We start from the raw sequence: 11,178 nt of genomic DNA, 5'->3' as shown, positions 1-11,178 counted from the left end.
AGAGATTGAATAAAACATCCTTCAAAAGCAGTGACATTACTTCTACAATGTCGTCTATTAAAAAAGAAAGGTTTTTAACTACTTTGTTAAATGTTCCAAACATCATCCCAGGCAAATCGACGGCGGGGACACTTAGACGTTGCAACAGATGGAGATACGCCACCGCCGAGTTAAGCTCAGTGTCGTTCAATGCAAACCTCTATTGTCAGTCACGCCGGTGCGGGCGACACCACGGCCACGACCCCGCCCACAGGCACGCCCCATTTCCCCGGGAATTCTGGGATGTTTACATTGAACACGCCAGCCGTGGGATGGCGGAGGACGCGCTAGAGCCTGTGGGACGACATCACGGCGCTGTTGGTAACCTCTCCCCTAGTCGTGTGCTACGAAGCGGCATAGAACAGGCTTTCAAAATAAGCTGCTAATCGGACTGAGCGTTTTATTTTGAAAATAAAATTAGAGAGACATTCATTACGCCACCGACAACCGCCATCACCAGAAAGCCGCGTCGCTGAAGTGCCGAGGCTGCCACTTCCTGGTAAGATTAAATCCTCCACGGATATGCTGCTAAAGTCGTCTTTGCCTTTTAACGCATCGCAGAAAGTTGTTTTAAGGTATCACTTTGTAAACGACGCTGAATAGCTGGACTTCTGTCAAAGATAACTCCCCGATAAAAGTTATAACGCCGAGTTTCCCCCAAACTCTTCGGTCTGCCTGCAGTTACAGTCCCAGTTTACGGAGAATCATTGCTTAAGTTCCGTACAGCTAACAGCGTACTGCTGGCTATGATGGATCAGCTAGCCTTTACGCTGGGACTAATGTCTCATTTCTCCCCAGTCTGACAGCACATGATCACACCCATGGACGCCTTTAGCGTTACTAAGCATGATAAATTTAAATCAGCTAGCTAGGTCACGAAGTCCGTGCTCTCCTGGGTACACTAATAACACAAATAATCATAGTATATGTGCTATGCCACATTTCTGCTTTATCCTTACACACTGTTTAGCCCACCGAGTCATTTTCGGTTTTAATCTTGGATATCCCCTCCTGCATGTTTTATGATTAGCATTAAATTTGTGGCCATTTGTTTATGAAATGTTGGCAGCAGCCTTGCTCTCACCCTTGCTGTTAGGGGCTCTGCTGCAGGGGAAGGTTTTTCACTTGAACTTTCTGAGGCAAACTTTCTCAAACATGTGATCCAGCATGATCATTTTTGGGATAGTGAAGGGCAACTCGTGAAAGCATCCAGCCGATGTCATCTACAAATTCTCTGTGATGTTTAGGTAGTTATTCAGTAACAGTGTTCTGTGTGTCGGTATTTGTCCAATTTTCTGTTGGGCACAGCAGCCGTGAGGTGATTGTCCTGACATGAGGTTTAATCGTAGACACAGGTGTCAGCATTGCAGATTGTTCAGGGTAGTATAATGGTCAATTTAGCATGATTTACTTTATATAGTTTTGAGCAGTCTAAGGCAGGGGCCTAGGATATTATGCATATGCTGTCGATTTGTGTGGGAGGAGTTGGGACTAGATGTAGACTGGTTATTTTGCTAACGATTACAGGCTAATGTGTGTGATTTGAGTCACATGCTAATGGGTTTAGCTAATGACATGATGTGTCCTACTCGTCTCTATATAGCATATTGTTTTCTTGCATGTATTTTTAAAAATCCTGTGTATATGAGCACTTTAACACACTTGTGCTTTCGACTTGGGCACTCTATAAATAAACACAGCGATTTTTCTCAAAACCATCACACACCTTCCCCACCAAGGATTGTAACAGTGTGCCTTGACAAATCGTTTGCTTTGGTTTATGTACTGTGCTGGATTTTGCAGAGATTTTTAGAAATGTCTAGGTACGCCAAGGTCAACTTCATGTCAACATTTTACTTTTGATGTTCCATGTGTTCCCATAGTTCAAAGATCATTAAAATTCTGTTAAGCATTATTAGTCAATAAACTGATAAACTGAAAGAGGAGGAATCAAACATACAGTTTTTAAAATGAAGATTAACCTGCGTTTATTTCTTTTTTAAGAAGGCACCTCTAAAGAGTAGAAATCACAGGAAGGCAGGGAGGCACTATTCCATAGATGATTGTGTTAATTAGGACTTAAGAAGTTTTTAGAAGTTTTTTTTCCAAGTACATGTGAGACATGTTTTAGGTCGATATCATACAGTTACATTTTTAAGGATTTTGGAAAGATTTTCTGTGTCTTTCATCGCATGTTAACTTGCACTTTGATATGGATACATATGGACTCCAGATTTGTTGAACTTATGATATTTCGGCTTAAAGATGGTGTGATAGCGATGCTCATTCAGTAGTCAGCTTTGAATTTTGATCTTTTCCTGGGCTAGTGATATACTGTACGATACTTCCTACTGATTGTGGATAATGGCAGTATCCTCTCAGCCACGCTTCCTGTCTCTGTAGCAGTTGCGAGCATAAACATCTCATACAGCATTTAATAATATATATATATATATATTTATTTTCCTCCTGTCCTTCACCAAATGAACTTGCACTCATTTATTTACTTTCCAATTACTGGTATTTAGCTGTAGTAATTATTTGTTTACTTATTCAGTGACAATGGTTATACATTTGCTTATCTATCATATATTCATATTCCCTTTGATATATTTCAAAATTATTTTAGGTTCATCGGAATGTGACCCCATTTATGCCTGTCACAATTACAGTTACAATTATTTTGCATAATCTGTAGAATCTGTATAAAAATTATGGAAGCTCATTTCCGTCATTTAGAATAGGAAAAAAAACACATTTATCTCAAAATTCTGACGTTTAAGTTGACTTTTTCTCTTACAATTCTTACTTTATTTCTTGTAATTCTGAGTTCTTTTCTAGCAACCAGCAAGTAGCTGGAGGCATCGCTTCTGCTTCTGCTTCTGCTTTTGCTTTAATGATTCAATGAATTGAAACTTACAATGATAATTGTCCTGTAAATGTTAGCCGTGTATGAAATGAAAAGGGGCAGTAAAGCTTATCTTTCGCCTAACCTGGTGTAGTACAGGCATATCTAATGTCAATGCTTCTTGCATTACACCTACAACACCTTGTAGCAGCCAATAATGTAATACCTACCGTTATTGTAATAACTGCAAATAATTTTTCCATTCTTAATTTAATAAAAGCTGATAAAGTAACAACTTAGCAATACTGTACTAACATTTCTGAATCAAAAACGTATCACGTCATTGACTTTAATTACTCATAATAATCATACAAATTATTACGTTATTGGCAGTATTACATTAATGGTAGCTATTATGTTATTGGCTGCTACAGATCCTAACAATCGTGACATCAATATAGAAGCTACTAGAAGCCCTAGGCAAACACAACACCTAGGCATCACAAGAATAACCAAATAACCCAAACCAAGGCAATGAATGCAGTACTAGTACCACCCGCTTTTACTGCTTTCAAAATGTGGCGAGCTAACATGAAATCCGAACTGCTTGCCAGCAGATTACATTATGTGAATAATGTTTGTTTGGCATATATTCCTAAATAGCACCCTGCAGAGGAGGTGACGCTGACTGGCTAAAAAAAGTCAGATTTGCGATTTATTAAGTCAGAATTCTGAGATATTAAGTTGAAATTCTGACTTTTTTTAGCCGGATTGCTGAGATCAATGTCTTTTTTTCTGCTCCAGATGGCGGAAACGGGCCTCCTTAAGAAATAGCTGGATGAAACAGAAATGTCATATTTCTATCACTATTTCCGTGTCATTTTCTACCGTGTAATGTTTGACTGGCTCTCGTTTAATGACTGAAACTTGATGCGCTTCTGAACCAATCTGGGAGTTTTCCTCAATACCAAGGATGCAAAGATTGAACTTGTGGTGTTGGGAAGAGCATCTTGCAAACTTGCCTCCTAAGAAAGAACTTGGGGTGCCATGAATCATGGGATTGGTCTCATTTGGCAATGGTGCAACCAATGAATCCTTGATATTTGGGGAGGGGCAAGAACAGCATTTTACTGTCCTCTGTACTTATTTTACTGTTCTTAGTATTAGAACTGGTCCTTGGCAATGGAAGGTGACATAAAACAGGTGCATGAGAATATAAGTATGGTCAAGTACGCATATTGAGAAACACCCTGTACCTCCATCTGTACCGCATACATTTGCGCTTATACTACACTTCATGCCATATTTTCCAACAGTGCCCGATTTGTACCACTTTGTTTCATGACATTTTCGTAACCCACCCAGGTCCCATTAATATTTATTTTCACAACATCAGGTACTTTTTAGGGACTGCTTGTAAGCAATGTCCACCAGCCCAGAAGGGGATATTCAGCCAGATATTCTGATCTGGATGTTTTGTGTTCTCTCTGTTTAATAAATTCTACAAAGCACCTGCACTTGTGTCTGAGTGCTTGTTTATGGGTCTTGTTAGGTAGCCCAGTCGTGATGGGGTGACCCTGTGTGTCCCTGGTGACTGCCACTATTTATGCTGCAGCAAAGTCAGTAGAATATGGACAAATAACTAGAGAAATGTGTTATTTTGTCCATTTTTTTTCTTATACCACTGATTTGGAGCAAGATAATTGTGGCTGAAACAAACACAAAACACACCAAGCTTCATATTTCAGTTCAGATTAAACCAAAGCTATAAGTATAGCAGAATGCCATGTCGCTGGATAGCAGCAGTTTCAACAGATAGAAATATAAACCACTATTTCAGATATTGGATATTTACAGTAGCTAATAGTGTTGATTCAAAAACTGGAAATGAACGACCAGAGTGAACACTTATAATGGCAAGCAAGGAAAATGTTTTTTTTTTTTTTTTTTTGTCGTCAGTGGAATCACAAAGCCATATTTCTTGCTTAACCAGATCACATGTTGAATATAAGGTACCCCAGATTAATTGGACTTATATTTTTTTTTTGCTTATATTTAGCTCAGACTACCTTTAAGTTTAGTTATCTGGCTTGGTTTGCTATAAATGTTGATAATATGATTTATCGTAAAATGCACAGCCATGCAAGGTACAAATCAGGTAGGTGGTACAGATCGGGTAGTGACAATACCCACTTTATCTTGAGGTATTTAGCTACTTATGTTATTTATGTCATATCTGCCCTGTACAATTTTGTTTTAGAAAGCTTAAAAGACAGATGCAATTTATATGCTCAATGCTAATTAATAGCTGCTCTTCTTCATAAGGTGTATATGTATTATTAAACTATGACTAGGCTAACTAATCATAGTTTAATAATACACATTATGATTAGCTAAGTTAGCCTATTATGAATTATGAAGTAATAAAATGAACAGAAAAGATATTGAAATCGGTAATTGCAATTATTTATATGACAATCTTCAACTAAAATTTCATAATTGTGACAGCTTATCTTAAGTCGCTGAACACCTATCCTAAAAAGTTTTGTTGTTGAAGCAGAGAAAAGACAGTTTGTACATGTGATGTCTAAATGCTCCAGATTAGGCTTGATGTGTCTAACATTTCTCATATGAATTCTCTTGTTTGTTTTAGAAGGCAACCTGAGTGCTATATTTTAATATACTAATTAATGTAAAGTGTTTGAGCTTGGTAAGGCAGCTTCAGTTTGGTACTGTAGGCCAGTTGGCCTCTGTCTGTTTCGCTCTCCCAATCAGCGGCCCCCAGATACAAGCAACTTGTTGGAAGCTGCCAGAGAGGGGGGGAGATCGCTCTTTCAGATGTGAAGCCAAATTGGACTGGGAGACCTTTGCCAGTGTTGTTGTGGGAAACGAATAAAAATAGTTTACAGATGTCTGAAGATGTATGGGGGTGGATATAACAAAAAATACTCGGAATTGAATAAAGGCATATAAAAAAATTCAGTTGTATAATGGCATGTTTATTTAATAAGATGAGTCAAATGTAAATAATCCAAATTAAATCAACACATCCTCAATTCCAAATTGTGCAAATTATATTCAAATTAACGAACCCCTCCCGGGTGACTTTAATCTAAGCCTTTGTGATTTTGTTTGAGTTTGGTTTTGAATTTGTTTGCGTTTTCATGCTTTTGCTTGCGATGTCTTACTTTCCTTTGAATGGAAAGATTTTGATTGGTTGTTTTCTAAGACATGCTTTCATGTCTTGCAAATTCTGTGAATTAGCCTAGAATAATAAATACTTTTAATGAAATCAGCAACTATAGATATTTGTAAAAGATATTTAGTGGCATTTTGTTAATGTTCATTATGAGTCTCCTGGCTAGCTTTTAACCTATAAAACAAGCTTCCAATTTCCGGGTCAGGGTCAAATATATTGGACAAAAGTATTAGACACGCCTCTTAATCATTGAATGCAGGTGTTTCATTCAGACCCATTGCCACAGGTGTAGAAAATCATGCACCTAGTCATACAGTCAGGTTTACAAACATTTGCGAAAGAATCGGTCATTCCGAAGAACTTGGTGAATTCAAGTGCAGTTCTGACATAGGATGCAATCTTTGCAGTAAGTCAGTTTGAATGCATTAAACCAGTTATCTATGCAACATATTAGCTCTACAACAAGAAAGCTTACTATAATTGCTGCTAAAAAATAAATTAAGGCTGGTAAAAACTGTATAAACATCAGGCATCCAAATAATGTGTTGAAGTCTTATTACTGAGCACAGTAGGAGAATTATTACTTATTACTAAGCACAGAATTATTACTTATTACTGAGCACAGTAAGTCTAAGGATTTCTCATAAAGCAATCCAGTTCAAACTGCTTAATAGTATTCAAATAAAACTCACAAAAACTGTGATTTAATCTTTTAAGAAAATAAGAAATGTCAAATTTAGTGAGTACTTAATCTGCTATAGCAATTTCATAAAATGAAAAACCTTAAGTAATATACAAATTCGCAGGCATGCATATTGTTCACTACATTACATAGTTGGCATAAGAACATAGACGATGTTTAAAAAGCAAAATGTTTTGTGAAAATCCAGAATAATGATTCAGTAAGTTATAGTTATGAATAAATGAACACTGCATTAGGTTTGTGAATCCTGCGATTTTCTGGGGTGAATATCTGTACTCGAATTCCCAAGAGTTTGGATGTTTGTTGCAGCTGTACTACAGGTGTGGCGGCCAGGTGCCCCAATACTTTTTGTCCATATAGTCTGTATGTCAGGCCAGTTAAAGCCATGTGAAAAGAAGAAAATGTGTTTGATATTTTGAGACACCCCCTACAGACACATGAATGAGAGAAACACATTAAAACTTGAGAAAGAGAATTTCTTTTGAACCAGTGACCTCTATCTGAATGCCCTCACTGCTTCCTATGTCAGTAGAAATAGCATTATGACTTGTTTGTCTTGTATTACAGATCATGGGAACTTGTTTGCCTTGGAGGTGTACTTCCATAATGGAGAGAAATGGCTATTGTCATAACCATTAATTAGACTCTTTAATGAATTGATAATATATGGTAAGGGGCAATGTGTGGCTCAGCAGTTAGGCCTGTCTGCCTCTGATTGGACAGTTGCTCGCCCCAGTAATCACATGTGTGCTGGGCACTTGAACAAGGCCTTACACCCTGAGAAATGCTCTAGGGGCACGGTGTAAATGGCTGACCCTACACTGAAACCCCAAGGTTTGTTCTCAACTGTGTTTGTGTGCCTTTGTCTCAAAAGGAGAGCAAAATGGGAAATGTGAAAAGTATTCCAATGTGCCTGTACTCGCACTTGTGCAAATGGCATGTAAAGCATCATTTCATCATCGATGTTTGTCTGGAATCCACCTGTCCGGTTCATTGTATCAGGTCATGGCTCCATTCTCTGACATCTGGGTTTTTCTTCAGTCACTTCACCTATTCTTACAGGTGTGTGGCAAGTGCTAATTGGAAAGGGTCTGAAAGAGCTGTAGGATGTTGAGACCTTTCTGAGTTTCTGTGGAAAACCCGTCAAATTATAATTTGAGTAGGCTTTTTGTTTATGTTAAGTAATGTTATGCTTAACCAACCTAATGTTAACCGGGTCTAATCTTGAAATGGATTCATCCATTTAGTGAAATGGAAACTGGATAAATGGTTAAAGATTTAAAATTATAAAATACAAACTCACCGGGAATACATACTGTTTACTTATGGTTTTATACGTTACATATTTGGGATAAGAACTTGCATAGAAGATGTTTAAAAAACAAAATGTTTTGGAAAATCTGGAATAATAAATAGGTAAATTATAATTCTAAATAAATGAACACTGCATTAGGCTTATGAACCCTACAATATTTTCAGGGGTGAATGTTTGTGCATTTTAAGCATAGTTCGCTAACCTCCGAGTTCGGATGTTCATTACAGCACTACTGTAGGTGTGATGGCCAGGTGTTCCAGTGCTTTTGTTCATGAGGTGTTTGTATGTCAGGCCAGTTAAAGGCATGTGAAAAGAAAATATGTTTGATATTTTGAGACACCTCCCACAGAATGAGGGAAACACATTAACTGCCGAAATGGTTAAAGATTTACTTTACTCCATGCTGTGGGTTGTGTGTGGCTTGGTGGGTTCGGACTCTGCTGCTGATCGGAAGGTCATTGTTTCAGATCCCATGGCTGGAAGAACGATTTCACTGTTAGTGCTTTAAGCAAGACTTAACCCCAGCTGCTCCAGGATTGCTGGCTGACACTGTTTTCGATCCTTTCTTGTATGTTGATGTGGGATAAATGCATCTACTAAATAAATGTAATAAAAACTAATAAATAAAAAAAACATGGGAGTCACTTTTTGTAAAAACCCCAAAATGTATAAATAAGAGTGAGGTTGTTTTCACTGCAGTGTGGCAGCTGTACAGGTAATATGGTTCCTCAGTCTATGGGGTGTGGTGTTTTCTGGCTTGAGGCCTCTTCGGCCCCTCGACTGTGGCACAGCCGGAACAATGAAGGAAATGTCAGCCATAAAAATAGCCTGCAGCTAATCTGTGAATTCTGTCAGCTGGCAGTGGCTCGATAACTGATATATACTAAAATGGCAAATAACAAGTACAATTAATGTATCCTATATGTTATGTTTATTTAGCAGATGCTTTTATTCAAAGCAGTATGCAATTGAGAAAGCAGGGTCAGACCGTCCCTGCGGTAACTGGGGTGGGGGTCCCTGCTCATGGGCCCAGTAGTGAAAATCATTCTGCCGCCTGCAGGATTTGAAGCAGTGACCTTTCGATCACAGGCCCAGCATCTTTAGCCCCTGGGTCTCATGCACCCACCCACAGTTGTATTTAAGCCTAAATCTAGGGGTCTTGGGAGCAATGCATCTGATTTTATATTCTTGCATGTTATTCACTTTTGAATATTAATACTTGCACATCAGCTGACTTATTGCCAGCAACAAGCTCTAGTACCTATTTATGAGAGAAGAAGATGTCTGTGAAGTGATCTTTAGTTGTGTTCCCTGGCCTTCAGGGAGTACATATGGTTTAAACACTGGTCTGCTGCCATTTCCACTGCTGCCACTGACCCTTTGGCATGCAAGCCAAAAACTCAAAAACCATTTCATAGATCTTTTTAAACGAATTGCACGGGCATTGCATGGGTCGGGAAGCACAACTGATTAAATTTTAAGATGGATTGCCCCAAAACTGAAGCAGCTCTGCATAAAAGGGCAGTTGTGACGCTTGATCCTGTTGAGACAATAACTCAATAACCTTTTGATGAGGGCTAAGTGACATTTCGATAAAATATCATATTGTGATTATGAATATTGATAATAGTCATCATTTTGAATATTGTAATGTAATGATATAGCCTAAACACCTATTTTCTTCCATAATTAACAGATATAGTACACCTTTTTACACAAATTCTATCAAGGTATGAGTCAATTTTTGGTGTATGTTATTATTCCTGTCACATGCTTCATAATTATTAGTAAAACAACTTGGTCATAATCAGAAAAACTCAAAACTGTTTTATTGCATTCTACATATGAACTTTAGAATATTGTGATAAATATCGACATCTTGAAAATCTCTGAAAGTGCCATGATTTCTAAGGGAATACAATGCTGTCATTTTCGACATCACCATGCCTTTAGTCCCTCTAGGAGAAAAAAACTGTATGAACAAACACTTCATGAAAATATTTTTGAAAAATGGAGACAGGTGTTGATGCTACAAGCAATTTGGCTTATTGGTGACCATTTTTTCTCCTTTGTAGCTCTATGCCAATTGGGACAGATGTTGAGAAATGAATTGTTGTGCTTGATGCCACACCATTTGGTAGTTAATTTGATAAGGCAGCCTGAATTGTTGGGTGGTGTGAGAATTTGGACCATTTGACGGGAAATGTGGACAGGGACGTGCTAGAATATACTTCTCAGGTTTGTGTGTTAACAGTGAAAGCTTAATTTAAGCTCTGGATGAGTATGTACAGGTCTATGCAAAGGAGAGTCTAGTGTCTGGCATTTTGAACCCATATCTTCAGGGATATGGATTCGATGCATGTACTAGGGTTTTATGGGTGTTTTTTGGCATTGCTGTTTCCTTAGTCCTTTGTGTGAGGTTTCAGTTTAAATTGCCCTTTGATTGACTGGGATCCTGTTAGTGTTCTCTGCCTCGTGTCCTGGGATTGGCTCCAGGTTCTCTGTAACCCTACACTTCAGGCTGGGTGATATGGACCAAAAACCATATCTATTTTTAGGCACATGATGCATATATCAGTATTTTTTACATGTCTGTGCATCTGTTAATCCTCAACACACATGTGTGCATGTATGTTCCGTATATCATATGACTTTTCTTTCCAGTTCGGGCACAATGATTATGACTGTTACTTTTCAGTTCGCCGTTTCAGAAGCTGCGAGGCTATTTCTGTGCCTGTCCGCCTCACATTTGATCGTTTAAGCAGCTGGCCGCTGCCAGCGAGACTTCGCTTTGCAGGCTTTTCACTTTGCTTTCGACGCCGTATGCGCCAACGTGCTTATAACGCGATGGTTTATTTTACGACTTTTTGGAACCCCGGCGATAGCGTGTGGGGAAGCCAAACCATAGGGTTCTATAAAAGCTCTTTTTTATTGAAATGTCCAGCAGACTTGAGGGTTTCCCATCTGTTTTGTGAAGAGGGGGGTCTCGCCGCTCACCCGTCCCCCACCCGCCATGGCAGAGATGGCACTCATTTCACAGGGCCGTGGGTCCTCCACGCTCTGCAGGAGCGGTG

General features: G+C 38.6%; 1 protein-coding gene across 1 annotated transcript in view; it reads left to right on the top strand.

Moving 5' to 3' along the window:
• The first annotated feature begins 269 nt into the window (after positions 1–269).
• Positions 270–11,178, top strand: part of nek7 (NIMA-related kinase 7) — a 54,147-nt gene continuing 43,238 nt past the window's right edge. The window contains exon 1 of the mRNA XM_072699713.1: positions 270–538. The gene's annotated coding sequence lies outside the window, so the exon portion shown is untranslated. The remainder of the gene's footprint in view (positions 539–11,178) is intronic.

Source organism: Paramormyrops kingsleyae, chromosome 15 (genome assembly GCF_048594095.1).
Source record: "Paramormyrops kingsleyae isolate MSU_618 chromosome 15, PKINGS_0.4, whole genome shotgun sequence".
Lineage (NCBI taxonomy): Eukaryota > Metazoa > Chordata > Actinopteri > Osteoglossiformes > Mormyridae > Paramormyrops > Paramormyrops kingsleyae.
This window is presented reverse-complemented; position numbering and strand designations above follow the sequence as displayed.